The sequence below is a fragment of the Sturnus vulgaris genome, chromosome 3, assembly GCF_052056855.1.
Source record: "Sturnus vulgaris isolate bStuVul1 chromosome 3, bStuVul1.hap1, whole genome shotgun sequence".
NCBI lineage: Eukaryota > Metazoa > Chordata > Aves > Passeriformes > Sturnidae > Sturnus > Sturnus vulgaris.
In genome coordinates, this window is record NC_142245.1 from 11443216 (window position 1) to 11457535 (window position 14320).

Below are 14320 nucleotides of genomic sequence, written 5' to 3' on the forward strand. Positions count from 1 at the left end.
TTTGTTTTCCATGAATACCCTCTAAAACGGGCTTAAAAATCTTTCCATGAACATCCCTAGCCACTAATCTAACTGATGGGAAGGTTTTCAAAAAATAAACATAGATTAAGGGAATTCACTGCTTTTATTCACTTAAAAGTGGGTATTTACATGTTTTTAAAGGTATTCTCTAAGGTCAATAACTAACTAAACAGTCTTATTTTATAAAGAGACAGGCTCCAAGGCCTTTGTGTGAAACTATCAACAAAATAATCTCAATTATGCTCAGAAGAACAAATATTTTCAAGGAGTACTCCCCTCAACACAATACACACTTTCTGATGCTCCCTAGAAGATGCAGTTGAAAGCAAAGTTTATGTCAGCAAGGCACCTGCATGGGATCAAAGATTTCTGACTTCTTGGGCTGGGCATGGATGAGAGCAAGGAAGGATAAGGCCCTCTTGCCAGACACTGAATTGATTCAGGCTTTGAAACCTCAAACCCGTGAGCTTCAGGGGAATTACTTCCTGCTCACAAGGGTGGAAGAGGTGCATCAAGCCCCTGGGACCTACCCCAGCTACAGGCACACTGTGCACGTTGAGCAGACCTGCTTGCCTGAGCTCCTTTTACTCTGGATTTTGTGGTTTGGTTCTCTCAGGTGAAGCCAGAGCCAAACCCATGACACACTTCCCACACACAAATTACAGGGGGAGAGCTGCTGGATCTCTGAGCCAGGACACCAACTATCCCTGCAGAGCTGATCCTTGTCTAAGAGGCCCCACTTTACCTGTAAGCACTCCTGAAACATTTTGGTAGAAATGCTGTAACTTCTAAGCCCAGCCTAACTGAGGAGTAGCTTAGCTCCGTTCAGCTGAAGAAAGCACAATCCTAAACAACCAAACATGCAAAACCTAAATCAATCCACCTCAGAGAGAAATAACCTTTAGCAGGCAGGCCTCGTTTTCAAACTTTTCTCTGTAGCTGTGAAATTGAGACTTTAAAAGTAAAAGCCTTCATACAACTGCTTCCCTGCCAGGAATGGCCCTGAAAAAACCCAGCTGCATATTGGGAAAGCTGCAGTGCCGTGATGATATGAAATATTCCCTCAGCTGCTGTCTCTGGAGGTGTATGCAAAGCTCCCATGGAAGGCTGTATAGTGGCATGGGATGATTGCTTATAGACTTTTACCACCCAGAGACAATCACAATCACACTTAAACTCACAAGTTCAATTTCTGTCTCAATTCTGTCAGATTATTGCTGTTAAAGAAGGTACAGCTACAAAAAGACAATTGTCTGCCTGGAGATTCCCTCTCTTTTCAGTTCTTTGAAGAGGTCTGTGTGTGTATATATATGTATTCATCTATCATTGCATGGTGAATGTTCAGTTCATTCTGTTTGCCAAATTGCACTGGACCTGATGCAAAGCCCTCTTTAGTGCAGCATTCAGAAGTCTCCAAGCATGAGTCACTGTGAGCACTGCTGAAGGCTGCAGAATCCTGCAAGTATTTTAACCTCTTGCTAATGGCAAGGGGGGAAAAAAGAAAAAAAGACAACAGATCGTAGATTTTCTGCTTTTGCTATCAATTAAAAGATGGCAGTCACTTATAAACATCCTTCATTGTTCCCAATGATTAGTTGAAAAGAAAACGTTACCTCCACCATCTTTTTTTTCTTCCTTTTTTTTTTCTGATAGGATGGTTTTAATGGTCTTATTTTCTTCCCCTTTCATATTAGAGCAATTTATGTACTGTCCATCCCAGATTTCTTGCAAGACACTATGGCAAGGCTGGCAGAATGTGGCCTTAGATGCTAAGACACAAATCTGAGAGCCTTGGGGTTTTTTTGGTGTATGATTTAACAATTACTGCTTCAAATGAGAAACTGTGAACTCTCCCTTCCAACTCCCCTAGATTTCAAGAAAAGTAGGAAAAAATCTGCAATTAGTCCCACTATTTCTGAAGTGAAAAATATGAATAAATTATTGTGGGTTACCGTTTTTCAGCTCTTCAATTACTGTGGAAATGAAAGTAAGAAAAATAAATCTGTATTTACAGCAGTCTGCAGATGTAACAAGTTTTTTAACAAACAAAGCTTTATGTTTTCAGCGGTGAAAACACCAATGTAGTCCCTTATTCTGTTATCTCGTTATCTTACAGAAGTCTATCAGCTATGTTATGCTTTTACTGCAAAAAGCAGGTCTTAGTGTAAGAGTTTGTACATAGAGATGAAGAACAATTTGAATATCCCATTTCCTTCACGGGGATTAAAATATTGGTAAGCTTCCAGTATTCGTAGGAAACTCCTACTGCCTCCTCGTGTCCAAAATAAATTCCTCCAATATTAACCACTTGTGATAACAGCGTTGCTTTTTTACACCACTGACGCTGCTCCTACTTGTCAATTCCCCTCCGGCAGCAGGAGAGAGGAATTGCGCTGCCAGTGCTATTGATCTCATTTTTTTCATTCACCTGGGCAAATTCTGATACCGCGCCGGACCCTGGGTTCTACATTGTTCTCTAAAAATCTGTCAGAATTAAAAAACATCCAAGACCTTGAGCCGTGACACCTGTCAAACACAGGCAACCCCTAGCTTCCCACTTCCAGACCCCCGGTATCCCGAGGGAAGCGGATGTTCTCCCAGCCCCCTCCCCAGGCTTTTCACCGCCGCCAGCGGGGCCTCCCCGGCTTCCCCCGGACCAGGCCCCAGCTGCGCTCTCCTTCCTCCCGCGGGAAACGACCTTGGCGCCGCCGGGGCCAACCCCGACCCGCCCCGGCCACCTCCCGCTCAGCTGGCGGCCCCGGGGCGAGCCCTTCCCCTGCCCGGGTTCTCGAAGGCGCCGGCCCCGCCTCGCCTGCCGAGGTTCCGCCTCCCCTGCCGAGGTGGTGGTGGTGGTGGTGGTGGTGGTGGTGGTGCCGGTGCCGCCGCCCGCCCCCGCCCCCCCCCCCCCCCGCCCCCGCCCCCGCCCCCGCCGCCCCCGCCGCCCCCGCCCCCGCTCCCGCTCCCGCTCCCGCTCCCGCTCCCTGCGTGACCATCTCCCCGCCGCGCCCCCGCGCGCTTCCTATTGGTCGCTCGCGCCGCCCATCAACCCGGCCCTCGCTGCTGATTGGCCGCTGGCCGGGCCGGCTCGTGGATCCCGCCCCGCGGGGCTCCCCCCGGCCCTCCCCGGCACTTGGCGGCGGAGTGTCCTCAGAAGACTCGCTGGACCGGACGGGCCGCTGCGCCGCCGGCGGCCGGCCCGCACTCCCATTGGCCGCCCGCCCTGCCAATCTGCCGGGCCGCGGCGCGCCGTTGGCTGCCGGGCGGGTGGGGGGCGGGGCGCTCCCCCGCCGCCGCCCGCGCGGTGCCGCCCTGTGACCAACTCCCGTGTGTGAGTCACGGCAGCGCCGTCAATGCCGTGTGCGGGCGGGCGGGCGGGCGGCGCTGCCTGGGCTGCCCCGGCCCCCCTCCCCCCCCCCTCCCCCGGCACAGGGCTGGCGGGCCGCACTTGTCACCGTGTCACATCCTCCCCACCGCCTGCCGACCCGGCTCACTCTCGCCAGCTCGGCCGCCGCCCGGGGCTACCGCGGCGGCATGGGATAGAGCCGGGCACAGCCGCCCCCGCCGCTCGCTTTACATTGACCTCCCCGCGGTTTAAATCCCTCCCCCGCGTGTTCCCCCCGGCAGCCTCTTCGCCTCCCCCGCGCCCCCTCTCTCCGCCGAGTCCCCGCTCCCCCGGGCGCCTCCTTCGCCGGTCCTCGCCGCGGAGCCCCCGGAGCGGGTGAGTGCCGGGCACAGCCCTCCCGGGCTCGCTGAGGGGGCTGGGAGTGCGGGAGGCGCGGGCCGAGGCACCCCCGGGCTGTGTGGGGCAGCCACGGACAACTGTTCCAAAGTTGGGGCATTCCCCTCCCGGCGCAGCCTGACACTACCCGCTCGCACTGCAAAAGAAAGGGAAAAAAAAATATAGATATAACCCCCCGGCGTCGTTGCCAACTTCTAAGGCGTGTCGCTGCCAGCGATTGTAATTTTGATTGTATTTTGCTTTTTTTTTTCCCCGCCCTGGTTGAGGCTGTGGTGATGGTTGACGTGAGGGTATCCCGAAAGCCGCCCGGGTCGAACAACCCTTCTAAACCATGGTCTGGCCACTGTCCGTCCTGGAAAAGCGGGGAAATCCACCTTTTGTATTTCTAGGTGCTCCATCCTCCTCCCCACCCTGTCATTCCTGAATATTGCACTATCACCTGGGCTTCACTTGCCGTAGCAGGAACATGCGTGTTTGGAAGGGGGAAGCCGTGGACCGCAGCGGGGAGTTTTGGTGTCTTGGCTTGGTATTGGGTGCGCTCGATGTGGAATGATTTTGTCTCTGTTTCACTGCTATTGATTTTCTTTTCTTTTCTTTTCTTTTCTTTTCTTTTCTTTTCTTTTCTTTTCTTTTCTTTTCTTTTCCTTTCTTTTCTTTTTTTCCCCTCTCCTTCATGTATTTTTAGAATGTGAATGTGGTATATGTTCTCGTGTGCTGTACATACAGAACAGCTAAAATAAAACAGAGGTATGGAAAACCCCAGCAAATACAGCAGTGCTTCCATGCACAGGGCCTTAGTCCAAAGCCTTAGTACTCTGCTGGGTTTATTTATTAATATTAATTGGTCGATCTGTGTAACTTATATCATATGGAAACTAATTGCTGAATTGAAGGTTTACTAAACCTCACAGGGTTCCAAAATCATCTATCTCAGGCATTCGAAAAATAAATCTACTGAACTTTTGTTAAGAGGAAAGGCCAGCGTCATTCTGGGAATCCTCCACATGAAGTTCCTCTTTCTAAAGGCAAGCACTCTTGTAAATAAGTCCTAGTAAAGTGTGGCTTTACTCAGCGAGTACTCAAGTGTATGCAGAGGGTCAGTGAATTTCTAGAGAAAATTAAATCTTTACTAAATCTTGTCCTAATTTATCTATAAATACAGGTAGGGAAACAAAAATAAATCAGCTGTGAGATTGACATCGAATAGAAAATCAGTCCTTTTCCCAAGGGGTAACTAGCCCAACGTAACCTTAAAACTTCCTAAATTTTGCCTTTATGGGGAGGGTTCCTTCAACTGTGGTCTGTTGAATCGGTATGAAGCGGGGCTGTTTCTTCTCTGGAACTGGTTTAGCACCAGTGTAACTTCATTAACAGAGCAGATTTGCATTAATGTGAGGAGTAATCAAGAAACTCACGTTTTGAGAAAGGCCCCTGTAGTAATGACGTGACAAGTCGTGATTCCTCCCCTCATCAGACTCAATGACACCACCCTTACTCACTCTGAGTGGCACTTTAAATCACAAGTGCTCCCTGCGATGCTTGTGTGACTACTTGTGTACTACAGTGCCAATCTGGGTGAGGTAGAGTGGCGCTTATTTTTTTCATAACTATTTTATTCTCTTTCCTTGAAATGACACCGTGTTGGATGACTAGTTTTTCTTGGGCCATGAAGAAAACTACTGAGGATTAAATGTAAATCTGCTTTGTTAAGTGACCAAAACTCCCCTGTTTAAGACTTCTTCTGCCAAGTGAAACAGGCAGGTAAGTTTTCTGTGTGTATAGCTATCCCTTGTTGCTACAGAAAGCGGGAAAAAGGTTGTTGAAAAATTAATTATCTTGTCCTGAAATTCCTCTGCGCCTGTGGGATTCCATACTCATATGCGGTTGCAGTTGTTTTCCTAATTCTCCTCTGTCTCTAGAACTGCCCCCAACCCCCAAACATTCACATTGCATTGTTAAAGTGTTTGCTATTGAAATCACTGGCAGAAGGATCAGGCCCTCGGCTGGTTTTCTTTAAAACAGTTGATAATGACTTGGATGTGATGTTGTAGAAAGGTAGTATTATCTGCTGTGTCCCTAGCTCAGAGCCACCGTCTTACTACAATCTCAGAAAAAAGCTCTGTGCTAAGCAGCCTGTAAAGAAAATACGTCTAACAAAGCAGAATTGTCTTCTGCCTTTCTGTAGTTATTTATAAATCTCTTGAAAGTTTGTTTGATACTCTTTCAGAACAAGACAAGATCCCTTCATATTTGTTTCATGTTTTCACTTCCTCGTATGACTGTGTTCATTGCTAAGTCTTTGTGTCACTGATTGAGATGTTATTGTAATTAACATTAATTATGCAAACTAGATTGTTTTTAGAGACTCTCCAGCTCTGTATTGATGCTATCAACTTGTTTGTTTGTTGAACAAAAATCCACGCATTTCACCATTCTCACAAGAAATAGATTAACTGATTCCCAGTTAATATATGCATGGGAAACCATAGCAAAATCAAGTTATATTAGCTCAAATGATACACTGAATGTAGATGGATGTGGTGAATCGAGCATGGTTGGATCTGAAATATCAAGGCAGGGCAAACAAGGGGAGTAGGAAAGGGGACTTCAAGTACAGTCATTTGGGAAGGGTGTTTACAATGCAGAGTTGCATTATATTTTTTCCAGATCGACAGTACTAGATCAATTGGGCCAAATTCTGCCATCCCTAATTGAACAAAACTCTCAATAAAATATACTGGAGCTGCCTGCTTGAATTTGTTTGAGAAATGGAGAAAAATGGCAGAGTTTACTTCATTAATTATTTAGGACGTTTTTGATTTTGGAATTGGAGAAGATATCTTCCTTAAATTTAGTTTGGAAGGTATTCCGAGGTTGTCTTTTTAAAAGAAAAGCTTAATTAAAATATATTTGAAATCTACATCTCTGTAGCAATGGTAACATTTTATGATTTTTTTATAATGTTAATTGTAGTGGCATTCGCAAAAGTTTCCATGTCTGATTCTGAATCACCCTCTTAAAAACCCTCTGAGCTGAGATGGACTTTAGAATTTCTCCCCAGGAGTCAAAATTTTTACAATGTTTATATGTTGTATTCTTATGTATTCTTAGGGCAGAAAAGTAATAGAGTTGGGGAGAGTTTGAATGGGAATTGGTTGTCATGATATCACATCTGAAAATACGTGTTGACTGGCAGATTATTCCCTGTCTTAAAAATCAAGTCTCTCCAACTTCCCATTTAAATAAGCAAAATTTGGTTTCCAGTTTGCTTTGGGTAATGAAAGAGATATTTTTATTTTTGTTTCTACTTTTGGTGCAGTGGTCCTTTGGAAAGTTAGAAACAGCGCCCTAGGGCTCAGCAAAGTGGAGGGTGTATAATTATATGGGAAGGCTCCATAGCATCAGTGAGTTAGCATTAGCAGCTGAGTGAGTTGGTTAAGCTGTAGAGATGGCATTATGGAAATCAATAAAATGCTGATTTTCTTTTTCTTAATTCAGATTCCATGTTCGAAGGAAATATGCTATTTGTTTGTCTGCCTTTCACGTAGGCTTGCCAAACTATTAGTTGATTTGGAAAGGCAGGTTTTTCAGTTCCGGCAATCAGTAGTCAGGTTTGTTTTGTTATGCTTTTTAAAAACTCTTTTAAATCTTTATTTATTAGATTGTCTTCCAGAAATGACACTAGCATCCTTGCCTGCAAGCGACTTCACGTGTGTCTGTCAGCAGAGGCAAAAAAGGGAAGGTCACTTATTTTTCTTATGACATGCTGGTGTGGTATTGCTTGTCATAGCCCAAGTGCTCTATGTTCCTGATGTTCCTTCTTTCTGCTTTAAATTGAATTCTCACAAGGATTTGGAGGATACCGATGCTGAAATCCACATTCAAAATAAAAGTGAAATAGTGACCTTAACTGTTTTCAGTGGTGTGAGTCAGGAGGAATGATATTAAGCACTGTAAGATGTGTCATATGCATTGGCCTTTATTTCTTTGTCTCAAAGCTTCTGCTGCTTTTATACCAGAGAGACAAGTACCCAGATCATTCATCACACTGAGCTGTTACAGAGACCTGACACACCAACAGCCTTATGTTGCTCGCTGTGGAACTTGTACGATGCATTAGGTTCTGATCATCTGTATAAAACATTTTATTTGGGAGGAGCTGTAAATGGAAATGACTGTCTTCTAATCCAAGGGCTTTGCTTTTGCTTTCTTCCCGATTGAAATTAAGCTTAAGTTCATGACCAAATTATTCTGCTTCCATGTAGCTGTATGCTATGACTTTTGATGAAATTATTTATTCACGCTAAGGTACGCTTTGGGGGACCCCTCTCTGCCTTTGGATGGTGGTGGATGCTAATATGGTGGACTTTCTGGAACTAAGGAGGTCCAACCCTGCGTCTTCTTCAAGGACGCTGCGGCGAGCATCTGTTCTGTGACATGTGAGCAGCCTATGTGTCAGAGTTCGGATATCATGAGGCTTGTGGAGCATGTTCTTGTATGGAGAGAAACGTCCAAAATGCTGGCTGTGCAATGCAGACAACACTACAGGTCGGCAACTTGGAAAATTAATACTGTGGTTCGTGTTGACATTTCAGAGGGAATTCTGATGGAGGCGTGGTCCCAGCGAAGGTAAACGCGCGGGTCCGGCCGCACAGATAAAATAGCAGCCTTACTCTTATCTCTTTGGTAACCCGAACCCGTTTGCTGATAAACTAGCAGAATTATGTTTATAGCCTCCTTATGCTTTGTTTCTGCTAATCTCTCATTAATTAGATCCAAGGAAGGCCAGCATGGTGCTTTTAGTGCTCAACTACAGTTTAGAAATGACACTCTGCTTTCTGATGATTACAAGCAGGTGAAGTGACAGGAAGGACAGAGATGTTGGAGTAATGTGATCTGCAGTTAAATTCCTGGTTCTCTAAAATATTTACCCATAGCTGTAGTGATCCACAGCACTTCATATCTGGCATTGGCCATGTGTGTCCAGTTAAGGACAGTTAAAAAGCACAGAAATATGGGGGAAAAGAAAGAAAAAAAGGATAAAGTGATCTTAACTGAACCAGAACAAAACCTCTTTAGCTACCATTTGAAATAGGGAGGAATCCTAAGAAATAACAAGGGTGAAGTCTCTCACAGCTGCAAAATTACTGTAGTGATTGTGACTCTAAAAAAGCAGGTTCTAGACAGAGACTGAATTGTAGTTACTCTGTGGTCTTGTCGTAACCTTACTAATGTGGTTAAAGCATTAGTCCTGAAAACAAGTGCATTGAGAGCTTGGAGTATTTTTCTTAAAAATGGACAAATTTATATCATGTATTTTCTATGGGGAAAAAGAAAATGCTGCTTGTTGGATTACCCAGTTTCAATATTGTTATTAAAAAAAAGGAATGCACCCTGTTTTCCTGTCAAATGCAATCAGATATTCCTGTGGATGTCTTTTTCTCTTTTATCTTTTTTTTGGTGTGTTTGTTTGTTTGCTTCCTTCTAAGAACCTTTTTATCATCTGCTTTCCTACTTTCTGTCCTACTGAATTTCTTTTTTGTTGTTGTTTCGATTACTTCCACTTCCTTCCAGGTAATTTTTTTTCAGTTTGTCATTGTTCCTTCTAGCGTTAATCAACTACCTGTAGAATCACAAGGTCCATGTTGAGGTCTGTCATGCCAATAATATTTAGTGCCCTCTGTCCTTGGCAAGGAAAAGGTTTACCACTGCTGACCTGTAGTCCGATGGAAAATGTGAAGGGAGAGCCTGTTGCACGTGTGACTTGAAGTGGTGCAGTCATCTAGAAGGAGTCAGGGCCACAGCCAGAAATTACAGCCAGGTGTCATCAGCTTTCAGACTCATGCCCTGTGGTGTAGCAAAGCAGGTTTTTTGCTTCTTCTATCCTTTGCAGAGCTCGCTTTTTTTAAAAAAGTTTGTTTTTCTTCTTCTCTTTATTAGGCTATCTTTTCTGGTTTTGTCTTTTCTCCTCTGTAACATATAATGTCTACTAATGACCTCTCAAACTGCATCACAGGAGGGTTAAGCTAGTGTGTTTTCCCTCATCCTGTCTGGAATATTTGGCTGTTGCCAAAGAATTGAGGTCAGAATCAGGGTCTCTTGAGTACCATGCACCAAAAGTGTATGCACATATGTTTTGAAGATACCGAAATGTACTGTTAAAAAATCAAACAAGATTTGTAAAGTTAAAAAAGGTAATATTTATTTTGAGATGCAGTGTGAGAACTAAGGTATAAAATGAGATAGGCAAAGATGTAGCCTTTTTCAGAGAACCTTTAAACTATTAAACCTTTTTAAAGGAGCACATCAGTTCTTTGCTGAACCTACTCAACTGAAGGAAGGTGAGTGGTCCTCCTTCCTGTGAGAGTGAGCAGATCTGAGAGTAAACTTTCAAAACAGAGCTGAGGTCTTCAAGCCTGGTGGTGGTGATGGTTGTTGCCTGATGTCAAATGAAGGAAGTAGTGGCAGATATGCAGTGGGAAAATGCCCAGGAACAGGCATTCAGCCAATCAAAGGAGGCTGTTTTAACTGTCGTTTGATTTGGCATATTTTAAATCTGTTTTCAGATATTTCAGTGCAAAATCTAGAAAAAGCAGATTCTGTCTTTTCAGATTGTCAGATTTTGTAGCATGCCTATCTTGAAAAATCCAAAAGAGGGAGGAGGTAAAAAAGTAAATCTCAGACACAGTTTTCTTCTGTCCCTCCTGCCATGTTCAAAATGAGATCTCATCTTGTTCTTATCCTTGTTCAGAATAAAAGCTGTGATAATCCATTTCCTTTGCTGTGATAATCCCTTGCCCAAATGTCCTGGTAGCATAATTTGATTGTGGTGCTTGGACAGCTATCATATCACTCCTACAAAGCAACAGTAATAGTTGTTACAAACAACAATATAATACAAGAAATCCAGAGTTAAAGTGCTTACAGCAGAGACTAATTGCATGCTAGAGAGTACCACTGTATCATGCTGATTGATGTCCCTCATTGGCCAAGACAGACTTGCAGATGAGTTCTTAACATATTATTTAACAAGATGATAGTGCTCTGTGTTTAAATTGCTTGTTGTTGTGGGTTTTTTTTATTGCTCCTCCCCAGTGTGGGGTTCAGAACCTCCTTATTAGTTTTAGGGGAAAGCCACAGATCCAGATTCCTCCTGGAACTATTGCAGTGTGAGGGAACAAAGTGTAGGGATTTTTTCAAGAGCTACAGTAGCCTGTGCTCCTTACCCAAGAAAAGTTAAGAATCCTTTTGCCGGGGCTTTTGTGTGGTTTTTGTTTTATTTTTTATTTTGCCTTTGCCTTTCTTTCCCACTAGAACCCTGATTCTGAAGGAGCTGGAGCAATTACCCAGCCAATCTTACATCTTCCCATTCAGAAGAGGATGGAGTGGGATAGAAGGTCTGCAATGGACTTCAGATATTCTCGGTAGTCCCTTTGCTTCCCCTAAGTCACACTTCTTCAACCTGAAAAACAGCAGAGGAAAAATTCTGCTTAAACACTTTTTCCTGTCTTTAATGAGAGATTTTTACAAAGAGAGGAAATAGTGTAGGTGAATGCATCTAGCACACTTTAGAAAAGGATCACCACCACAGGGATGCTGCTGAAAAAGGATGCCAAATCCTCCCAGACTCTGTAACAGGCTCTTTGAAAGCCTCCTATGAAATAAAGAAGCTATATAGCCAGTGTGTATGTATACTTCTGAAGTTTATGCTGGATTTCTGCCATGCCACAAACCCTGATTAGAATAATTTATAATAAAAAATGAGGCATGGATCCCAGAAATGGATAATGTGATGGTGGAAAGAGGGAGGTGAGTTGCAGAGAAAGCAAATCTGAAGGTTTTCCTGGTCCACAGATATACCCCAAAGTGTGGATTTACTGCCGCTGTCTGTAGGAAGAAGCTACAATCCTAATTTTTGATGTCAGAGATGACTGTTATATGGTTGGCTTAATACACATATTGTGCACTGCCGTTTGTTTATTTATTTGCAGTAGGACTCAGGATATTTCAGGTACTTTCCAGGTGCTTTCAGATAATTTCTGCTCCAAGGACTTCACAAATCAGTGAGGCCAGAGGAAAGTAAATGGGCGGGAATTTAGTGCTGAGAAGCAGAACGAGATTCACAGGATGCAAGGCCCTTGAGAGTAGTGCAGGTGTGTGGTAGAGGTGCTGCGCAGGTTGGATGGGGAGGAGGATGCCTGCAGTGGCCTCCAGGAAAGAAATGGGCACTTGGTGTGTCTGGAAAGAAAAGAAATCCTTTTGCTTTTCTTCTGCATTGCAAGTCAGTCTGTGGTCAGTTTAGAGCTCCCAACTCCTGATTTCTCTCTTGGATCCTTTCCCTTGTGTTTGTGATTGTGTGATGTGGTGGCTTTGTAAGTGGAGTTATTCTGTCATGTTCTGTGCAGAGAAATGCTGTGAAAATAGGAGAGCAGGGGAGTGAGGCATATGAGGTGTGTGCATGCAATATGAGGCTTGACGTGGCCAGGGAGAAGTAGCATTGGGGTTTTGCACAAGCATTGTTTGGGGCACGAAGTGTCATCATCTTCAGTTTAATTTTTTTGCTGTGATTAAGGCCCTGAGCATGCCTGTAATGCAAAACAGAAGACATAAAGAAAATGTTTTCAACCATCATTCTAGCATGCTTATGTGTGTATGAATCATTCCTCCTCCATCTGGAAGGATGAGATGCAGAACTCTTTTCTAAGGAGGTATCTAAAGTACATCCTCATAGCAGCCAGCAATTGGCATGACAAAAGGGTTATAGCAAGTGGCTGGCACTTTTCCCATCCATCTTGCCACTGGAAACATAATGCTTTTGCAATGTGCTTGTTCTTCAGGCACCAGTATGCAGAGCCAGTCCTTGGGACATGCAAACAGAGCAGTTGCATGTTGTTTGCTTTTGTTTGTGGCACCTCCTCAAGAGCCCAAAAACTGGGAAGAGGAAATAACACTGATAAACTGTTTCCCTTAATTTAAGCATGATGTGGAGTGGATGGGAGCAGTGGGGTACTCGTGGGACATCCCCAGGTGTGGGAAGATGAGCAGCAGGGCATCTGGCACTGCCAGTGTAACATCAAGTGTGGGAGAAGACTGTTTTGCTTCTGACCTTGTATGCTTTGCACAGAACAAGGAAAAATATAGTAGTATTGAGTGCACAAGGAAAAAGGTCTGATTTTTTAAAATGTCATCTGTTGTTAATGTAAACTATCTTGTACGTATTTTGTCTTTCACTTGATTTGCAAGAAGGCCAAGGCCCTGAATCAATTACCTTAGTCTTAAATGTTCCTCTGATATCAAGAAAGGGTTTTGCACTTTTTTTTTGGTAGAGGGGTGTTTAATGTGGTGTCAGAAAAGGCTGTAGAAAGAAGGGCCCCTTAATCTCAGTGCTTTGCTTTAGCAACTCCATTGTTACCTTTCTCTTTTGCTGACCATGACTGGGAATGTCCTTGTCCTGCAAGCTGTGGCCAGCTCTGTGTGCAGTTCAAACCTAAATGTTGAAACTGGATGTTCTGCTGAAGCTCCTTGGGGCACTCTCAAAACTCACCAAATGCATGCCCGTGGGATTTGACATGCCTTTGCTCCTTCCTTCCTTGGAATGGTGGTTGGAGATGAGGTAGAAGAGAGTCCAGGATTCATTGCCTGCCCTCAGGGTCTTTGGTGCAATAATGAGCTTGTGGTTTGGACCAGTTGTTCTCAGAGCTGGGACCAGTGGCTTTTCCTCCCTGGGGAGTGCCTCTGCAGACAGGAAGAGCCTCTCTACCTCCCCATTCCTGCTCTGCTTTTTAACCAGTGTCTGTTCAGCAAGGTAGGCTCATTTCTGTTGCAGGAACTGAGAGTTGTCTCTCCACCCCACTCAGGATAGTCTGGAGGTTTAGGGCACTGCTCCTGCAAGACCTCAGCTGACTTGGATCGCAGTGGGAATGGCAAGGAGAAAATTACCAGCTTGTCTTACTGGAAAGCACCAAGTTCTGCTCTGCTTCATAGAGAATGCAGGCTGCTTAGTGCCTTGTATATGAAGCACTTCAGCTTTTTGAAGGACAAGTTCCTGTCTTAGTACATGGATGGAGAAACCTCCTTTCTGCTTCTTTGCAAAGGGTAGGTTCAAGATGCAGCCCTATTCTTGGCATCTCTTATGAGCTGACTCTACACATTGGCATGCTGACCTCAGAGTTCAAAGTACTGTCCTGTTCTTTGTTATAGTTTGGGGTTGGGATAGAGGGAGATGGCTGGTGGGTCTTCAGGCTTTGTGCTGCAGCAGGGCTCCTCTTCTGAGGTGAGAATAGCAGTGCCCATTTCCTTTAGAGTATTTGTGACTACAGGCAGGGACTGTGAAACCCTCCCGTGCCACTGAAGCTGAACACTGTCTATCTGCTGCCTCCCAAAATGCTTTTGGGGGACTGCTCTGGATCTGGGATGTGAAATGTTGTCCTAGAAAGCCATTCTGCCCTGGAGAGTGAAATACTCTTGCGTGCATATTAGGGCACAGTGTTGGACTTGGCATCCAGAGAGAGCTTTTCTTTGACTGTGTCTCAAGCTTCTGTGTTTATCTTTTTTTTCTGA

The 14320-nt window shown here is 44.6% G+C and overlaps 1 long non-coding RNA gene across 1 annotated transcript; it reads left to right on the plus strand.

Annotated features, from left to right (window-relative positions):
• The first annotated feature begins 4290 nt into the window (after nucleotides 1–4290).
• Nucleotides 4291–12243, plus strand: LOC148224183 (uncharacterized). The gene is made up of 3 exons (XR_015802149.1): nucleotides 4291–5521; nucleotides 7422–8389; nucleotides 11075–12243. It is a non-coding gene; the product is annotated as an uncharacterized LOC148224183 (long non-coding RNA).
• The last annotated feature ends 2077 nt before the right edge of the window (nucleotides 12244–14320 follow it).